General features: G+C 40.6%; 1 protein-coding gene across 1 annotated transcript in view; it reads left to right on the top strand.

Moving 5' to 3' along the window:
* Positions 1 to 18,024, top strand: part of SLC16A10 (solute carrier family 16 member 10) — a 137,598-nt gene that overhangs the window by 91,548 nt on the left and 28,026 nt on the right. The gene's annotated exons all lie outside the window — the stretch shown is intronic.

The raw sequence follows: 18,024 nt of genomic DNA on the forward strand, positions 1-18,024 counted from the left end.
ATTCAGAGGAATACCTGAGAAAAGTTACTCAAGTTCTAAATGAGGAAAGAGAGCTACAGTTTTATAGGAAATGAGTATTTCAAGTGCTCAAGCAGTTTATATTGTTTATTTCTATTTCAAAGGCAAAATTCAGCTTCGTTATACTGAAATAAGAATAATTAGTGTCTAGGTAGGGGTTGGTGGCTCACGCCTGTAATCCCACCACTTTGGGGAGCTGATGCAGGAGTTCAAGACCAGCGTGGGCAACATAGGGAGACTTCATCCCTACCTGGGGAAGAAAAAAAAAAATAGAAGGAAGAAGCAGTATCTAAAGTATCTGCCCCGGCAACGTTTGTTCAAAAGTGTTCCTTATGTTTCTTCCTTTTTTCTTACTTTTGTGGCTGAAAATGTATTCACAGTTCACCATAAATGATAAACGAAACTGACATTGGCACACATATTTGTATGTTTGTGAACTTGGATTTTTTTCTAGCTTACAGTCTACTTTTGGAGATTTGTGCAGTTTTTCTTTAGTTAAGAAATAAGTGTAAATATAACTTATTTATGGATCATCAGGCTACATCCTGATCTGATAGTCCATTTTCATACTGTTAGGAAGGTATAGCTGAACCACCTTAAGCTAAGTTTCCTGAAATATAGATCTGTTGTGACAGGATTAACTTTTCCAGCCAACCTCTTTCATAGCTTCTGTAGTCAAGATAACATTTATTGGAGAACATTTATTGTGTCCTTTCTCAAAAAGATGAGTAGAAATGCTTTTTCTTTTTTTCTTTTTTCCAGACAGGGTCTTGTTAAGTTGCTCAGGCTGACTTCAAGCAATCCGCCTGCCTCAGCTGGGATTACAGGTGCAAGCCACCATACCCAGCTTTAAAAAAAAATTATCTTTGGTACTACCACGTGAACACACCCACAGAAATCAGTAACTCAGCTTTGCTAATACTGGACATTTACCCAAGGAAAAGTGGTAGATGACTGCCTAATTATTTTTGGTTATATATTTATAATTTGTAAATTAATTTCACATATATTACTTCATGTGACTTTCACAATAAACCAGTAAAGCAGATAAAATAAATATTAGCTCCAATTTTACAGACTGAAAAACAGATCTATCGTTAATAGAGACGTTAGTGATTTTCCAAGAATTACATGTCAGTAAACAGCAGAGCAGGAGTTAGTTCTCTTCCACTGTGCTTATCTGGTAGCAAATTCAGTCTACAGTCTTAATAGCATATTGGGCCACTTCCCTGGATATATTACCAAATGTGTCCGTCTTACTGGGGGAAAAAATGAGTATGCCTAAGGAAATTTAATAAACATGTTATTTCTTCAGGTAAGTCAAATTTCATAGTAGAAGGTGAGTTAGACAACGTTACAGATACTTTTGTGATCAGGAGATGGCAAATCAGATGGTGCACAGAACGATAAAGTCTCTGTTAATTCTGTTAATAAACCATGCCTTTTTTCTGCTCTGCCTTCCAGGCATGTTTTCTTACAAAATACGTTGATATTTTTCATTTGAGATTTTCTCTTTCTCAACCCATTATGGCACCAAATGCAGCATGGTAGAGGAAAGATCAGATAGCTTAATGCCATACAGGTGTTTAAAGCTCCTCTTTGGTGATGTACTGAGTTTGTCACTTTGTTGTAATTTAAGGTTTGAATTATGGATACTTAACCAGGAATGGGACACTAGTTTCCTCCTTATACAGGGAAAAGGTGTCTCATATCCTTCAAAAGACTAGTAAAGTAGATGATGTTCAATTCCTACTAAACCCTTTATTGACTGTTGAGGGGGCACATATATGAGGCATAAAAATTTGCTCTGAAGGAGCATAAACCTAGTACATGTAATTAAAAATGGCTATAGTTTACAAAGGACTTTTACATACATTCTCTCATTTAATATTCACAACAATGCAATACCTGTGGTATATCCTCTTTATTTCGTGGATGGGAAGACTAATGCCCGGAAAGATTACATAACTTGCTCAGCCAAGCACAGTGGCTCACGCCTATAATCTCACCACTTTGGGAGAATGAGGTGGAAGGATCACTTGAGCCCAACAGTTCAAGAGCAACTTGAGCAACATAGTGAGATTCCATCTCTACAAAAAGTAATTTAAAAAAATTATCCGGGCATGGTGGTGCATGCCTGTAGTCCCAGCTACTTTGGAGGCTAAGGTAGAAGGATCGCGTGAGCTCAGGAGGTCAAGGCTGCAGTGAGCCGTGATGGTGCGACTGCACTCCAGCCTGGGTGACTGAGTGAGACCCTATCTCTAAAAAAAATTTAAAAGTATTCTAAAGGAAGAACAGATTGAACAACTTTTAATTTATTTGTCTCCTCCTAGTGGCAGGCTTTTAAATATGGAAGGTGAAGAAATAAAGAGCCAGGTGTGGTGGTACACACCTGTATCCTAACTACTCAGGAGGCTGAGGCAGGAGGATCACTGGAGCCCAGGAGTTCAAGGCTGCGGTGTGCTATGATTGTGCCACTGCATGCCAGCCTGGGTAACAGAGCGAGACTCTGTCCCTAAAAAACAAATAATAAATAAAGAAGTAACTTGCTCAAGGTCACAGAGATAGTGACTGATAATTATTAGTGTAGTACTTTTATGTAAGTGGCAGTATTGTATAGTGGTTTAATAGTGAAGGTTCTGGGCCTGGTGCAGTGGCTCACCCCTGTAATCCCAGCACTTTGGGAGGCCAAGGCAGGTGGATCAACAGAGGTCAGGAGTTCGTGACCAGCCTGGCCAACATGGTGAAATCCCATCTCTACTAAAACTACAAAAATTAGCTGGGCGTGATGGCTTGCACCTGTAATCTCAGCTACTCAGGAGACTGAAACAGGAGAATCGCTTGAACTCAGGAGGCGGAGGTTGCAGTGAGCTGAGATGGCGCCATTGCACTCCAGTCTGGGTGACAAGAGCGAAACTCCATCTCAAAAAAAAAAAAAAAAGTGAAGGTTCTGAAGTAAGACAGATCTGGGTTTAAATCCTGGTTTTGTTTCTTACTAGTTGCATAACCTTGGACATCCTCTGTAAGCATCAGTTTCCTCATCTATGGAGATAAACCCAGTTTTGCAGAATTGTGAGGATTAGATAAAATATGTGTGAAACATCTAACTGAGTTCTGGCAAAAAATGGGAGTTATTTTAATGTAAGACAATGTGATTGCCAACTGAGTGGTTTTAAGGAATGAGATAGAAGATTTTAAAAGGAGAAAGATAATATCCATTTGGAAAAGTGGTTTTAAAAAGTTCCATAGTGGGCCAGGCGCCAGCACTTTGGGAGGCCGAGGCAGGCGGATCATGAGGTCAGGAGATCGAGGCCATCCTGGCTAACATGGTGGAACTCTGTCTCTACTAAAAATACAAAAAAATTAGCCGGGTGTGGTGGCGGGTGCGTGTAGTCCCAGCTACTCAGGAGGCTGAGGCAGGAGAATGGCATGAACCCAGGAGGTGGAGCTTGTAGTGAGCCAAGATCGGGCCACTGCACTCAAAAAAAAAAAAAAAAAAGTTTCATAGCATTGGAGTTGGGCCTTGAGCATGAGATTCTGTGTACAAATCAGATCTTTGATCAACTAGGAAACTAACTTACCAGTTTAGGTCTTTGAAGATTCAGAAGTACAAGGGAGTGCTGTCACTGCTATGTTAAAAATTCTACGATCTCATTAGATTGTACATGATGATTTGAGAGAGAATATGTATGCTTGCTTTCAAAGTGAGGTTGGAGGTTTGATCTTGTTGTAGTTGACTTTTCACAATGAAGAATTAGATTGCCTCCTGGAAGCTAATTCACCTCTCTTTTAGGCCTACCCACTTAAAATCTTTTTTAGAAGGGTACAAATCTTATAGATCGATTTAGATGAGGCCTAACTTTCTAAAAACGATTCCTAGTAGCGGCTGTATCAGTTTTTATGACTTGCCCCTTTTGCCTGACAGTTGTTTTGTTTTGTTTTCTGGAATCTTTTTTTTTGTTTTGTTTTGTTTTTGGTTTTTTTTTTTTGAGATGGAGTCTTTCTCTGTCTCCCAGGCTGTAGTGCAGTGGCGCAATCTCGGCTCACTGCAATCTCCACTTCCCAAGATTCAAGTGATTCTCCTGCCTCAGCCTCCCAGTAGCTGGGATTACAGGCACCTGCTGCCATGCCCGACTTAATTTTTTGTATTTTTAGTAGAGACAGGGTTTTGCCATGTTGGCCAGGCTGGTCCCGAACTCCTGACCTCAGGTGATCCACACGCCTCGGCCTCCCAAAGTGCTGGTATTACAGGTGTGAGCCACCGCGCCTGGCCTCTGGGTTTCTTTTCTTTTCTTTTTTTTTTTTTTTTTTAATGACTCCTCTGACTCTGGTTTTTCTCCATTTAGCTTTCAGGAGATAAACTATCTTGGTTTTCTGCCTGCCTCCACATCACTCCTCCTTAGTTTCTTTGCTCACTTCTTTTTCCCACTGACCCCTGAATGTCAGCATGTCCTAGGGCTTGTCCCTGATCTTTTTCTCCATGTATTCTACTGGTGGTTTCATCCAGTCTCCTAAGTTCATACATCATGTTTATGTCAATGACTTCACATTTATAATTCTAGTCCAGACCTTTTCCCTGAATCCTCCACCAGAGCTGTATATCCAGCTGCTTACTTAGTATCTCCACTTGGGTAACTGCTAGCTTGTTTCAGACATATCCTAACCCTGAGGTCTTGATCTTACCCCCTAAAACTTACTCTGCCCCCAGCCATCCTCATCTCAGGAGTTGGCAATTCCACCCTTTCAGTTGATCAGACTCAAAACTTTGGAGTCACCCTTGGCTCTTCTTTCTTGCACACCATAGTCCTGATCCAGTCAAGATATCCTGGTGGCTTTTCTTTCAAAATATATCCAGGATCTGACCACCTCTTACCATCCTCACTACTCATACCTTAGCCCAGGCTACCATGTACCCCTAGCCTGGATCACTGCCAGAGCCTCCTAACTGGTCTCCCTGTTCCTTCTCTGGCCCGTGTAGTTTGTTCTCTATAAGAAGCCACAGGCATTCTTTCTAAATGTAAGGCACCCTGCTCAGAATCCTTCAATGGCTTCCCATTTCTCTAAGAGTAAAAACCAATATCCTTACAGTGGCCTTCAAGGTCCTCCACAATCTGGCTCTCACTACCTCTCCGAGCTTCCATCCCTGTCCCCTTGCCCACTCTGCTTCTGCCATTCACCTTTTCATGGGGTTCACCCTGACTACCTGCTTGAAACTTCCTCTGTCCCTTTTCCCCTGAGTATTCCCAAACCCCTCCTATTACTCCTTTTCTTTTTTTGTAGCACTTAATACTTTCTAACATATTATCTATTTTACTGCTTTATTGTGGTCATTGCTTACTATCTGTATATTTACATGTCTGCTAGAATGTAAACCCCACAAGGGTAAGGATCTATTTCATTCAATGATAGATCCCAAGCATCTAGCGCAGTGCCTAGCACACACTGGGTGCTCAAATATTTGTTGAATGACTAAATATATTCTGGATCAGTCTAAAGTGACACTGTATGAGTAATGTTCACTTTTTCACCATTTGGATCTTTAAAATTCTCTGCTTTGCTCCTATACTGATTTTTCACATTCTGTACTTGCAGGACATGGTGTTATTCATATTTATTCAATACCTATTCAACAAATAAGCTCAAACTAAGCAAACCTCAGAATAATTGAGTAACCAGTAATGCTGTCCGTTGATGGAGGAGAGAGTTGGTGTGTTTTGCTCTGATTCACTTATGCCTTTGCTGAAATTTTAAGATAAATAGAAGAAATTTCTGGTCCCTCAAGCAACTGTGTCTTCAGTAGCCACTGAAAAAATCTCAAAGAGTCTGGAGTGGTGTGTGTAAGAATAGGTTGCAGGATGCAGAACAATAGCCAGGCCTCAGGTCTACATAGCTTTGGTTGAGCATTGAACATAGGGCCTCATGAGGTAACTGATAAATGCCAAACATGACAATGATAAATGCCAAATATGACAATGATAAATGCCGAAGAATGACAGTGACAAAAATAATGAAGTTACCAAAAATGATGATAACTTTTCTCATTGGCATGAAATGCTCCATCCCCAATATGAAGCTGATTATTTAGTTTCAGTTACTCTCTTCTCTCTACCCTCCTACTCAACTTGAAGATCAACTACTTAGTACCTGTGTTCTTTGACTCTAGACCATATCATTGGGTCAAATTTCAGTTTTTAAATTTTAGGTCCACATGGTTCTCTGTTAAGAAGATGACTGACTCATATATTGAAATCTGTAAAATATGTATTCATTAGCCTTTTTTAAAAACTCCCTTATAAGTGGGTTGACTTTGTGGCAGATAGTAATTGACTGTTCTCAAAAGAAATTTTGACCTGGTAGGAAGATTCCATTTACCTGATGCTATGATTAAAGACAGACAGATCATTTGCTTGCTAGCAGGGCAATTAGGTGGACTTCAAGTCCACTAATAATTGGAAATGAATTTTTTTGTTTTTTGAGACTGAGTCTCATTCTGTCACCTAGGCTGGAGGGCAGTGGCGTGATCTTGGCTCACTGCAGCCTCCGCCTCCTGGGTTCAAGCAATTCTCCCGCCTCAGCCTCCCAAGTAGCTGGGATTACAGGCACCTGCCACCACGCCTAGCTAATTTTTGAATTTTTAGTAGAGATGGGGTTTTACCATATTGGCCAGGTTGGTCTCAAACTCCTGACCTCAGGTGATCTGCCTGCCTTGGCCTCCCAAAATGCTGGATTACAGGCATTAGCCACCGCCCTGGCCACGAATTGTATTTTTAAACCAGAAATGAAAATTTGAGGCTAATAAGTCAGTACAAGGAGCATGTGAACCTCAAAAGGTATTTTTTAGCTTTCAGTAGTGCCAGATGCTGCCAAGGATCAGTCAACACTGGAATGTAGCTATTGGACCTTGCTAGGCAGAGCACCTCCATTTACACTGTGGTCAGAGCAGCAGTACTGCTCCAAGCCAGAGCTAAGGGCACTGAGCCATGCAAATAGGAACAGCATACAAGCCTTCATCTCTCTGTGGCTTCCTCAGAGGGAGATTCATGTAACATTTGCCAAGAATTGATTATGTGTCAAGCACTTCCCCAAAATCTCACAGAACCACCACAAGGATGAGTGTAATAAACAACACATACTTAGAGCCAAGGAAATAATTCTGCAAAGCTGTGCTTGTTCAAAGTCATTCGCTTTATGCTTAAAGTGGGATTTGAATACAGGTTTCAGACAAATATGTCTGAAATATACTCTTTTTATGAAGGAGTCTGCGTTCCTTCATGACTAATCCAGAGATGGGAGTGCTGCTATTTTCAGCCATACTGGGCCTACACCAAAGATTGCTTTGCATGTTTCCCTTCTATTCTCTCAAAACTAAGAACAGAGTCCATGTTGAGCTGTTCCAGCACTCAGAGCATGCTTCACAGCCAGGGAGAAAACTCTGGAGGAAACCAGCTTTTGTTTTGATATAATTAATGGGAATGAGAAAATATCTATACCCTTCTTTTCAGCCCCAACTTCTCTTTTGAAATCTAGTACGTTGTGAGTATGAGAAAACTGAGGCCATGCAAAGTTACTTTTCACAACCTGTGACAAACAGAGCATGGACCATACATAGCTTCATGTTCAATTTTGCTTTCTACAGTAAACATTAAGCGTAGCAGAAGAACAAAAATGGACATATACAAATTTATAGCAAGATCTATCCTTTATTTGATTAACATAAATACTATTGTAGGAAAATGGAAAAAGGTAAACTGCTTGAAATTTAGTCACATATAAACGCTCTGAGGCCACTGGTGGATCATTAGTCTCCTGAGAGAGCTCTAAAGAATTAGTGTGTTGGAAAACTATTCCCTCTTGCTAATGTGTAAATTTCACCAGTGGGATTTTTTTTTAAGACAGGGCCTCACTCTCTTGTCCAGGCTGGAATGCAGGGGTGCAATCATACCTCACTGTAGCCTCGACCTCCTGGGCTCAAGCAATACTCCCACCTCAGCCTCCCAAGTAGCTAGGACGAGAGGTGCACACCACCACCCATGGCTAATTTTTAAATTTTTTGTGGAGATGGGGTTCTCACCACATTGCCCAGGCTGGTCTCAAACTTCTGGGCTCAAACAATCCTCCTGCCTTTGGCTCCCCACCAAAGCACTGGGATGACAGGTGCAAGCCGCTGCACCTGGCCTTCACTAGGTTTTTCATTTTGTTTTGCATGTGTCTCAGGTTTTATTTGATAAAATGCAGTATACTTTGAATCATCTCAAATTTCATTTCTAATATGGACATTGGCATGTCTCAAATCTTTGGATTAATAATCAAATTAAAGTTTGTTCAAGTTTGAGGAACCTAAATTTAGCCAATTAGATAAGGGTCCTTTCATGTTTTTATGTCAACTAGAAAATAAATTGTTATGATATGGGATGAATAGAAATAGAAATCTTAATTTGAAGAATCTTCCCCTTGTGAGGCTATACTAAGTGGCTTTTGCCTGACATTGACAAGGTGGTTTTGGGTTGTGGAGAGAGTTGTCTGATCCATTGAGAGTACATTTCTTACCTTCAATGTCTAGGGCATCCTTTGGGAGAAGCCCTTGCAGTCACTAACTCTAAGGATCATAGAGCATAAGCGTAAGCAGGCCTTCTTATGTATTCATGCCATCAGGAAGGGTCTTCAGCACCCAGAGTTCTAGCGGCTGCACATTGCTGATGTGTTAGCCCTCAGCTGCCCATGTTGCATCTATTTCCCCCGTGCTTCCCCCCTTTCTATCCCTATCGTTAGCTCTCTGGCTCTTTTGCCCCTCTCCCCTTGGGCAGCTTACTTGTAATTACAAAGTTTATGTTCCCTCATCACAGATTGTAGAAGTGCTCATTTAAAGGGCAACGCGCACCAATTTGGAGGTGTATAACTGCAAACATGGAATCCCTCTGTCTCTGTTATGCAATCCCGGTATCTCTGTATCCATGTTAAATTGAATTGACGCTTTTTTGAAGTAAAATGGTAAGAACAATGGCAACATCTAGGCTTCAGAGCATAGTTTAAGATTTTTGCCCAATCCGCCAACCCATGCAATGGTGTGCTTTGTCTAAAAGAAAACCACAGGTTTCTTGTAGACAAATATAACATTTATGTCCCGCATTTCTTTTTGATTTAACATTTTTTAACATTTTAGTTAACGTTTTTATTAACATTTTAGTCTACAAGATGCTTCCACATTATCTGTCACTGGAGTCTTGGACCACCATGTGAAATGGGCAATATCAGGGCTTCTGTCTAGCAAGAAAAGAACCAGAGTTGGGGTGGCGGAACAACTGCTCAGGGTTGCAAGGATGGTACATGGTGCAACCAGGGCTTGAGCGTGGGTCTTCTTACAAGTGTGGCTTTTAAATAACGTACTTAAGTGTCTGCCAAAAAAGTGTAACAATAACTTAGGACCTGAAAGGCATTGTACAGGTCACGTATTTGCACTCCTCCCCCTGCCCTACAAAAAAAGAAAGGTAAAGGAACTAAGGCACGGAATGGTTAAGTTGCTGGCCAAAAGCCAGTTATAAAAGTAGCAGAACTGGGTGTAACACCCAAGAACATCCATGGAAAATAAATGGAAGCTTATTACAGCCCAGCCTGTGAATATGTACATAGAAACAGAATGTGTATGTAGAAACAAAATGATTACAGGAGTGAAATTAGTTTCTGTCCTAACCCTGGTCAACTCATAGGGTTCACTTCCCAATCAGGAGGTTGCTTTGCCATTTTGACATGATGCATTTTCTCAGAGTTGCCAACAGCAGTTGCACTATCTTTGTTATCTTTCTTTCATGGATCTATTTGGAGCTCAGGGACAAGGTTGTTGTGCAGCAGATTGTCCCTGACAATGCAAGGCTCACAATTGTATCCTTGTAAACCAAAGGTCACTGTACACTCGGCCAGGAATGGACTGCTGAAGGTGACCTCTCCTTCATGTTGGTTGGTTTACCTCTGTTGGTTGTGTTTATCTCTGTTCACTATAAGGTTCTGACAGAAGCAAAGTCTTGGGCCCCATTACATGTCCCCAGCTTGGTGGATGATGGTTGTAGAGTGCTGGAAACGTTTTTATTGATTTAAAATGGAGTTATGTAACTGAAGAGTTGCCCTATCTCTGTCTTCGTAGCACTGCAACCAATTAAAATAGAAAGGCTTAGAATGTTAATTCTGTTTTTGGCCTAGAGGCTTAAATACTAGGGTTTAAAAGTTTCATTTACTTTCTCTCTCCCTCTTTCCCTCCCTCTGTTCTTTCTTCCCTCCCTCCCTTCTTCCCTTTTTCCTTTTTCTTAGCTATACAGAATACTTTGCTACTTTGCAAAACGAAGAGTAATCACATTGCTTTTTCATCAAGATTTTCAAATTTAAGTAATTTTGTTTTTCTTTTTTTCATTCAAACATAGGCTTACAACATTTCCTTGACACCAGGATATATATATATATATATATATATATATTTAGAGACTGGGTCTTGCTATGTTGTTCAGGCTGGCCTTGAACTCCTGGTGTCAAGTGATCCTCCTGTCTCAACCTCCCCAAGTGCTAGGATCACAGGCATGAGCCACTGTACTCAGCCTTTGTTAACCTAAATACGATAATTTACCCACTGAGATTCATGTGTGCTGATTAAATTTACTCTCAATCCCTATATGTATTTCTTGTATTTTTGTTGTTGTTATGTGGCCTGAAAATGTTTCCTTTATTTATTCATTCCCTTTGCAATTAACTTCCAAAAAGGCTATGAAGATATTTACGCACATATATGTTTTCTGATTCAACTCTCATGGTAACCTTTTATAAGGAAAGCAGTGCTAATAGTGGTTCTCCTACTAATAGATATGAACACTGAGGCTCAGAGAGGTTTAAAAGGTTTGCCTAAGGTTGCACAGTTAAGTAACAGGGTTGCCATTAGAATAAATTATACTTAAATTAATTTATTGTTGTTTGACCTGCTCTAATTATAAATCAGTTAAACAGATTCAAGTATTCATTTGAGTGTCTATTGTGTGCCACAGACATTCTAGATGTGGGGATACAATGCTAAGAACAGATACTTTCTCACACATAGCTCAATAAACAAGTAAGTTCATAAAGAAACAAAGCAATTTTCAAATAGTGATATTTTCTTCAAAGAAAACAAAATGAGATGGAAGGTGATGGTAAGAAATGGTAAGAGACAACTTTAGCCAGTCAGGGACAACTTCATTGAAAAGCTGATAGTAAGTACATCCTTTGGGTGAAGGGTAGTATTAGGTACTTTGAAGATACAAAAATAAGACAGCTTTCTGTTGCCCTTGGGAGGCCTGTAACAGAATTTCTCAAGTCTCTAAGGCCAATCAAGAGTTGGATTTTTTAATCCAACTTATTTTTATTTGATGTATTATTAAAAATCTGCATGTCAAAAATGAAAATATCTTGCATACTTTGCTGTAGGACCCAATCATTGTTTCTTCTTCATATACTGTATTAGTCTGTTTTCACACTGCTAATAAAGACTTACCCAAGACTGGGCAATTTATAAAGAAAAAGAGTTTAATGGACTCACAGTTCCACATGGCTGGGGAGGATTCACAGTCATGGTGGAAGATGGAGGAGGAGCAAAGGCATGTCTTACATGGTGGCAGGCAAGGGAGTATGTGCAGGGGAACTGCCCTTTATAAAACCATCAGATCTCATGAGACTTATTCACTATCATGAGAATAGCACAAGAAAAACCCGCCCCCAAGATTTAATTACCTCCCACCAGCTTGCTCCCATGACATGTGGGGATTATGGGAGCTATAATTCAAGATGAGATTTGGGTAGGAAACACAGCAAACCATATCATTCTGCCCCTGGCTCCTCCCACATCTCATGTCCTCATATTTCAAAACGAATTATGCCTTCCCAATAGTCCCTCAAAGTCTTAACTCATTTCAGCATTAACTCAAAAGTCCACAGTCCAAAGTCTCATCTGAGACAAGGCAATCCCTTCTGCCTGTGAATCTGTGAAATCAAAAGCAAGTTAGTTACTTCCTAGATAAAATAGGGATATAAGCATTGGGTAAATACACCCATTCCAAGTGGGAGAAATTGGCCAAAACAAAGGGGCTACAGGCCCCATGCAAGTCTGAAATCCAGTAGGGCAGTTATTAAACCTTAAAGTTCCAAAATGATCTTCTTTGATTCCATGTCTCACATTCAGGGCACATTAATGCAAGAGGTGTGCTCCCATGGCCTTGGGAAGCTCTGCCCCTGTGGCTTTGCAGGGTACAGGCTCCCTTCCAGCTGCTTTCATGGGCTGACATTGAGGGTCTGCAGCTTTTCCAGATGCAGTGTAGGCTGTTGGTGGATCTACTATTCTGGGGTCTGGAGGACGGTATCCCTCTTCTCATAGCTCCACTAGGCAGTACCCCACTGGGGACTCTGTGTAGGGGCTCCGATCCCACATTTCCCTCTGCCACACTGCCCTAGCAGAGGTTCTTCATGAGGGCCCTGCCCCTGCAGCAAACTTCTGTCTGTACATCCAGGCATTTCCATACATCCTCTGAAATCTAGGTGGAGGTTCCCAAACCTCAATTCTTGACTTCTGTGCACCCACAGACTCAACACCATGTGGAAGGTGCCAAGGCTTGGGGCTTGCACCCTCTGAAGCCATGACCTGAGCTGTATCTTAGCCCCTTTTAGCCATGGCTGGAGCAGCTAGGATACAGTACACTAAGTCCCTAAGCTGCACACAGCATGTGGGGGCTCTGGGCCTGGCCTATGAAACCATTTTTTCCTCCTAGGCCTTCAGGTCTGTAATGGGAGGGGCTACCTTGAAGGTCTGTGGCATGCCCTGGGGACATTTTCACCATTGTCATGGTAATTAACATTGGGCTTCTTCTCACTTATGGAAATTCTGCAAATTTCTGCAGCTGGCTTGAATTCCTCCCCAGAAAATGGGTTTTTCTTTTTCTTCTTATTATTTTATTATATTTTAAGTTCTGGAATACATGTGCATAATGTCTAGGTTTATTACATAAGTATACATGTGCCAGCCATGATGGTTTGCTGTACCCATCAACCTGTCAGCTACATTAGGTATTTCTCCTAATGCTATCCCTCCTGTAGCCCCCCATTCCCCTGACCAGCCCTGGTGTGTGATGTTCCCCTCCCTGTGTCCTTGTGTTCTGATTGTTCAGCTCCCACTTATGAGTGAGAGCATGCGGTGTTTGGTTTTCTGTTCCTGTCTTAGTTTCCTGAGAATGATGGTTTCCAGCTTCATCCATGTCCCTGCAAAGGACAGGAACTCATCCTTTTTATGGCTGCATAGTATTCCATGGTGTACATGTGCCACTTTTTCTTTATCTAGTCTGTCATTGATGGGCATTTGGGTTGGTTTCAAGTCTTTGCTTTTGTGAATAGTGCTGCAATAAACATACACGTGCATGTGTCTTTATAGTAGAATGATTTATAATCCTTTACCAGTAATAGGATTGCTGGGTCAAATGGTATTTCTGGTTCTAGTTCCTTGAGGAATTGCCACACTGTCTTCCACAATGGTTGAACTAATTTACACTCCCACCAACAGTGTAAAAGCATTCTTATTTCTCCACATCCTCTCCAGCATCTCGTTTCCTGACATTTTAATGATTGCCATTCTAACTGGCGTGAGATGGTATCTCATTGTGGTTTTGATTTGCATTTCTCTAATGACCAGTGATGATCTTTTTTTATATATGTTTGTTGGCTGCATAAATATCTTCTTTTGAAAAGTGTCTGTTCATATCCTTCACCTACTTTTTGATGGGGTTGTTTTCTTCTTGTAAATTTGTTTAAGTTCCTTCTAGATTGTGGATATTAGCCCTTTGTCAGATGGATAGATTGCAAAAATTTTCTCCCATTCTGTAGGTTGCCTGTTCACTCTGATGGTAGTTCCTTTTGCTGTGCAGAAGCTCTTTAGTTTAATTAGATCCCATTTGTCAATTTTGGCTTTTGTTGCCATTGCTTTTGGTGTTTTGGTCTTGAAGTCTTTGCCCACGCCTATGTCCTGAATGGTATTGCCTAGGTTTTCTTCTAGGGTTTTCATGGTGTTAGGTCTTACGTGTAAGTCTTTAATCCATCTAAAGTTAATTTTTGTATAAGGTGTAAGGAAGGGATCCAGTTTCAGCTTTCTGCATATGGCTAGCCAGTTTTCTTCTAGGGTTTTTATGGTTCCATTGCATCAACAGGCTGCAAATTTTCCAAACTTTTATGCTCTGCTTCCTCTAGAACACTTTGCTGCTTAGAAATTTCTTCCAACACATACCCCAAATCATCCTCTCAAGTTCAAAGTTCCACAGATCTCTAGGGCAGGGACAAAATGCCACCAGTCTCTTTGTATAGCAAGTGTGACCTTTACTGCAGTTCCCGACAAATTCCTCATCTCCATCTGAGACCACCTCAGAAGCCATTCAACAGGTCTCTAGGAAGTTCCAAACTTTCCCACATCTTCCTGTCTTCTTCTGAGCCCTCCAAACTGTACCAGCCTCAGCCTGTTACCCAGTTCCACATGTTTGGGTATCTTTACAGCAGCACCTCACTACCCAGTACCAATTTACTGTATTAGTCTGTTCTCATGCTGCTAATAAAGACATACCCGAGACTGGGTAATTTATAAAGAAAAAGAGGTTTGATGGACTCACAGTTCCATACGGCTGGGGAGGCCGCACAATCATGGCAGAAGGCAGAGGAGGAGCACAACCAAGTCTTACGTGGCAGGAGGCAAGAGTGTGCATGCAGAGGAACTACCCTTTATGAAACTATCATGAGAACAGCACAGGAAAAACCCACCCCCATGATTTAATTACCTCCCACCAGGTTCCTTCTAGGACACATGGGGATTATGGGAGTTACAATTCAAGATGAGATCTGGATGGGAACACAGCCAAGCCATATTATATACTTTATTAACTACTTATCTCTTCTAATAATATACTAGTGTTACTTGGTTCTCATGTGGTTATTCTTCTTACTACCTTTTTTGGAGATGAAGTCTCACTATGTTGCCCAAGCTAGTCTCAAACTCCTGGGCATGAGCCATCCTCCCATGGTTGCCTCCCAAAGTGCTGGGATTACAGATGTGAGCCATCACACCTGGCCTCATGTGGTTATTACAGTGAATGATTAAGATACCTTCTCTCCTTTACTTTGTCTCTACTTTTTCTCAGATTTTTTTCAGTGATGTCTATGCTTTTCTTGTTTTCTAGCTTTTCTAACATTGCATTTATTTTCCTTCAGATCTCAACATCTGCTGCAATTTGACTATTCAGGTTAGTGACAATTTGCCCATTTATCAGTTTTGTGCCTTAGGCGGTATTCACCAGCATTCTCCTACTTGAGATGAATAAGGATCTTTATTTCTCTGACCACTTGTTTGCTCATTCATGCGAAGTTTAATATTTACAGAACACTTTCATCAAAACAAGCTAGTTTTTTCTTTTCAAAATATAATATACTAGCGTAGGAACTTGAGAGAAGAGGTGATAATACAGAAGAAATCTAGAGAACTGATCATGTAGAAATAATTAAACTAAAACAAAGCTGCTGCTTATAGTAAAGTAGACCAAGTTTGTCCTGTGTTCCAAATTACACTTAGCCAAAAATAAATATTCATAGATAATTGAATAGTAGTTTTTAGAAATGATTCATGGATTTCTCAGGGGTGGAAATTATCCCTATAATGTAGGCCCCAAACTTCTAAAATATTTTAAATTTGTGAGGGAGAAATAAACTCACAAACATATGAAAATATCTAATTTTAGCTTAAGTTGAAAAACAGCAGTAGTGTATTTTTTGTTAGGCCCTTATATTGGGTAATATAGTCTATGTAAGTATGGGAAAGGCTGGTGAAAACTGTGGATTTATCTACAAAATACATTAGTACATTGGGGAGTTTTGTGTGGGAAGTGTCCTAACACCTCAGAAAATGCTAAGGAAGAAATGGGTAAGGCAGACTGAACACTCCACAAGGGTAGGGAGAGCGTCTTCTCTTCATTGCTCTAGCCCCAGCACCTAGCATGTGCCTGGCACTCCATCTTTTCTTTTCTTTTCTTTTCTTTTCTTTTCTTTTCTTTTCTTTTCTTTTCTTTTCTTTTCTTTTCTTTTTTTTTTTTTAACTGATTTCAGGTTGAGTTTATAGGCTGGCTAAGTTTATAGGCTGGTAGAGTGCAAGGTCTACTAATTTCTCTGCTCATGACTACTTTACATTCTAATAGCACTTTATGTTCTTCAAGTGCTTTTTTTCTTTGTTCTTCAATGTATAATAAGGTAAGAACAGTTTTATCTCCATCTTGCAGGGAGAAGAGTTAGTTAAGAGACTTTCTCAGGTCACACACATGTAGTTAAGGACAGGGTGAGGTTTAAACCTTCATAGAAATAAAAGTGATTTTATAATTATCTTGACTAGTTTCAATGTGAAATAACTTAAAGGTATGGAAAAGGATGCCAAGAGGTATAGTCAGTCTTGCTGGAGTAAAATAATGCCCTGTGCTTTGTGCCTTCTCCCAGCTGCTGCTTCCAGAAGAATGGGGTGTCTGAGTGTGAACATCACCCAACAAGTAGGTTAACAGATGCCCACGCCCCTCTTGACCCACACACATATCAGTGGGATTTAGAATGCTGCCACATATTGATGATTGAATTTATGAAGCATTATAATATCCTCAATAATAAACCAAGTGTCCCTGTCCCAACTTGTTATCTCTGCTTCTGTGAACACAGGTTTTCTTTTATGTGCTCCTTACTCCTCAGGAGCTCTCTCAGGGACTTTTCAGTTCCTGACCCTGCCCTTTTCAGCATTTTCTCAGAGGACAATTCTTAGCTCCCTGTTGATCCCTCAAGCATTAATTGCTTTTTCTGCCAGGTATTTCTTTGCTAGACTCTTGAGCCCTCAGAGCTGTTCTGAATTATGGAGTCAGAATTGCCCAGGATTAGGAATCACCTCATGTCCCCACCATCCCCGCTTCCTCGTGTGGCACTTTCTCAACTCTGCATCCCTTTCACCTTCACAGCAACCCTGTAATGTACCCAAAGCAGTGTCATACTCAGTGCCTCCTTTTCTCTCCCGAAATAAAATTCCTAGATAAGAAGACCTCTATATTCCAGGCCTTGTCTTTGATTTTAGAAAAAAGAAAGAAGACCTACCTATATACATAATGTTTTTAAACCTCAGTAATGTCCCACTTGTTACAGTAAGGGGAAATAAAAGAAGTAAGATAATGCTTGGGACACGTGCTACAACATGGATGAACCATGAGGACACTACACCAAATGAAATACTCCAGGCACAAAAGCACAAATACTGTATGGTTCTGCTTAGATGCGGTACCCAGGGAAGTCACATTCATAAATACTGAAAGTTGTATGGTGGCCTCCAAGGGGAGGGGGAAATGAGGAGTTATTTAATGGGTGAAGAGTTTCAGCTTGAGAAAATGAAAAAGTTCTGGAGCAGAACGGTGGTGACAGTTGTACAACAATGTAAATGTACTTAATAGAGTACACTTAAACTGGTTAAAATGGCAAATTTTATGAGATAGGAATTTATCACAATAAAAAATTAAAAAGTAAGAAAAGTTACTGCTTGGGCGAAAGTATATCAGAAAGATAAAAATAGTCCCCACAAATTTCCAAAACAACCCTAATGAGGTGTTGCTGCCTAAATTGTGAACTAAATTGTGAACCAAATTGTGAACCAATGTGTAGTGTTTGAGACTGGGAAACTGATGCCCAAGATTTTAGCCTCAATAAGGAGTAGAGTTCATAATTTGACTCCAAAGACATTTCTTTCACTGCCGTGCCAAGGCCATCTGATTCCCTGTCCAAAGAAGTTTTCTCTCTGCTCTGTAGGCTGCCTTAATCCAGAGTACACAGGCTTTCCACTTTCTTATCTGTCCTCCTACCAAGGTGTGGTCCTTTTCTTCCTGAACACTGTATAATTACCAGACAAAACTCAACATATTTAAAATATAAGCAGTCCTCTATATCCAAGATTCCACATCC

Source organism: Theropithecus gelada, chromosome 4 (genome assembly GCF_003255815.1).
Source record: "Theropithecus gelada isolate Dixy chromosome 4, Tgel_1.0, whole genome shotgun sequence".
Taxonomy (NCBI): domain Eukaryota; kingdom Metazoa; phylum Chordata; class Mammalia; order Primates; family Cercopithecidae; genus Theropithecus; species Theropithecus gelada.